Here is a 2989-nt window from a genome sequence, read left to right on the forward strand (position 1 = left end):
GATGTCTGCAAAAGCGAGGCTGTGACGCGGCGCAGGCGCGGTGGGTGCTGAGCGCTGGGGTCCGCAGCAGCCAGCCAGGGACGCGGCGCAGGCGCGGTGGGTGCTGAGCGCTGGCGTTGCTGCGCGCCGGGCATTCCTGCGCTCGCGGGGACCGGGGGCATTGCTCGGGGGCTGGTTGGGGGAGCACGAGGCCCCGGCCGGACACACCGCCACTGGGACACCCTGACATCCCGGGGTCCCTTGCCACCCTGGCGCCGCAGGCCGGCTCGTGGCCACACTGCCACCGTGCCGCCCCCGGGGCCCGTCGGCCAGCAAGGCCACGCCCGATCCGGGTGCCAGACGCCCGCGGGTGCGGCCAGCCACCGACAGCGCCGCCGCGGACCGCAGCAGCTCAGCCCACCCCGTCAGCCGCGCCCCTGAGGAGCGGGGTTCAAAGCCAGCCTGGGGCAGGAAAGTCGCAGCAAGGAGACCCTCCCGGCCCAGCCCTTTGCTCCGTGCCCCACTCCCACAGACCCCGGGGCTGCCCTCCAGGACCTGCCTTCAAGGCCACTCCGCGCCATGGCGCCATGACCCCCTCCGCCAGGCCCTCCTTGGCCACCCTGCCTCCGCCCCCTGCTCGGGTTCTAAAAGCCCCAGCTTTTCCCTTCCAGCTTGCAACTTCTGACCCACTGTCCTGTCCCCTACCCACCTGTGGCCACATCCCCGGGACAGGATCCCTCCTGTGCCCTGGCCCCCACACAGATGACAGTGCCCTCCAAGTTGAAAGTAAAAAACTGGCTCTGCCAGCCGGGCCAACCGCTGCACTGCGTTCACAGTGTCTTCCCTAACACAAGTGGGGTTTTTGTTGTTGTTACTTTGCCAGTCCTGAGGCTTGAACTCGGGACCTGGACTCTGTCCCTGAGCCTCTCTGTGGTCAAGGCTAGCATTCTAACACCTAAGCCACAGCACCACTTCCAGCTTTACTGAGGAGTTGACTGGAGATAAGAGTTTCACAGACTTTCCTGCCCTGGATGACTTCAAACCACCTCAGATCTCAGCTTCCTGAGCCGCTAGAATTACAGGCCATCAGTGGGTTTTTAAAACTATAAATCACTGCCCCGCTCTACTCAGGGGCTTCCCAGGTCAGTTTAAGCAAAAGCAAAGCAAGAGACCCTTCCTATAACCATTTGTGTCTACTTTGTTGGTGGTGGTGGTGGTCATGGGGCTTGAACTCTGGGCGCTGTCCCTCAGCTCTTCAGCTCAAGGCGAGTGCTCTACCAGTTAAGCCACTTCTGGTTTTGGGTGGTTTATTGGAGGTAAGAGTCTCTCAGGCTTTCCTTCCTGGACTGGCTTTGAACCATGATCCTCAAATCTCAGCCTCCTGAGTAGTTAGGATGACAGGTGTCAGCCACTGGAGCCAGCTTGTGCCTACTATTCCACTGATGGGATTTGAACTCAGGGCCCTGGGCTTGTTAGGCAAGTGCTCTAACGCTGGAGCTATGCCCAACCCATTTTGCTTTGGCTGTTTTGCAGGTGGGGTTTCATGTTGCTGCACAGGCCAGTTTTGGACCCCCATCTCCTAGCTATGCCTCGAGTAGGTGGGGTGTGCTGGATCCTTGGCCCAAATCACAGAGCTCCCAACAGCACCAGGGCCAGGCTGACACTTCCGGGCGCTGAGAGAGTAGGATCTTGGGTCTGTGGGTTCCTCAGTTGTCCAGTCCAGGGCTGGTCACTGATGAAAGCCCTACTCATCCTACCTCCCCTCCCCCTCCACACACACACCCTTTGTGGCTCTGGGACTCCAGCAGCAAGCTAGGAAGATTTTTCTGGAAGCAGGAGCTCCCGTGCTAGCAGGGGAGCTCCCAGGGGGTAAAATTTTAACCCTGCAGTGTCCAGATGACACCAGCAGCGGGCTTCACTGGAGGGACTAGAGTTACAGAAGGGAGGAGGCCCCCGGGACCGCGGAGGCAAAGCTGCCCAGGGAGCAAAGGTCAGAGGGCCTGCCCAGGAATCCTGGCCTCACTCTTCAAAGAAAACTAGACGGCGCCTGGAGCCCTCGCGGCCCGCTGACCGTCCTTCCACACCCGGCCACAGCCACGGCATGGGCGGGGCAGCGATCGTGTATTTCACCGCCGGACTCAGCGGCAGCCGGGCTGGAGGCTGAAGTGGCAGGGACACCGCGGACCCCTGGCTCCGTCCTCCCACACGGGGCTTCTGTGGTCCCCCAGCCTCGGCCCGAGGCTCCCCGGGAGCAGCACGGCCCGTCCACTCCCCTCCCGCCACACAGCGGCTCTGACCCCGGGCGGCCCGGGCCCAGGGGAAGCCGGGAGGTGGTCGGGTGACGTCATCGGGGCGGGGCCTGCCCGGGGGCGGGGCCTGCCCAGGACGGCGAGGCATTGGTCACTTTTGTTTGTTTGGCTCCGTGGACGCGGGGAGGCTGGCCTCCCCCTCCGAGTCCTCCGGCCTCGGTCTCCCCAGGGCTGGGCTTGCAGGGCCCGGCTAGTCAGTGGTCCTTGGGCTCGATGTTGGGCCTCTAGCCCCGAGGTAGAGCACTCCTCGGGTGTATGTTAGTTGTTGTGCTGTAGTGGGTTTCACTTGGACGTCGCATTTGCTCGCAGTGCCCATCCCATTCACCGCTCCATTCCCCTCCTTCCTCCCGTGCCCGCCCCGCCGGTGCCCGCGGCGGCCGTGTCCTCCCGCGCGGGGCGGGCACACAGTCGGGTGGCCCCTCCGCACACAGTAGGCTTCCTCAGCTACAACTGTCGATCGTCGGAAGTGCGCGCCGGCCGCTCCCGGGTCCAGCCCCGCGCCCTCCCTCGTACACAGTAGGCGCTTAACGATGCGAGCGTGCGCGACGCCCACGTCCGGGCCGGGCCTCCGCCCGTGGCACCCACAGGTAAATCGAGGCAGAGGAGGACGGCGCTGCGCCTGGAATCCCGGGGGCCGAGGGCGGGGCGGGGACGACGTGCCACCGCCCCACGCTTCCGCGCCCAGCTGCGGCCCCGCCCCT

The 2989-nt window shown here is 64.4% G+C and overlaps 1 protein-coding gene across 1 annotated transcript in view; it reads left to right on the plus strand.

Annotated features, from left to right (window-relative positions):
• LOC105991639 (transmembrane protein 189-like) overlaps window positions 1-2989 on the plus strand; it is a 16178-nt gene that overhangs the window by 561 nt on the left and 12628 nt on the right. The gene's annotated exons all lie outside the window — the stretch shown is intronic.

Source organism: Dipodomys ordii, unplaced genomic scaffold, assembly GCF_000151885.1.
Source record: "Dipodomys ordii isolate 6190 unplaced genomic scaffold, Dord_2.0 Scaffold75, whole genome shotgun sequence".
In the NCBI taxonomy this organism is placed as follows: Eukaryota; Metazoa; Chordata; class Mammalia; order Rodentia; family Heteromyidae; genus Dipodomys; species Dipodomys ordii.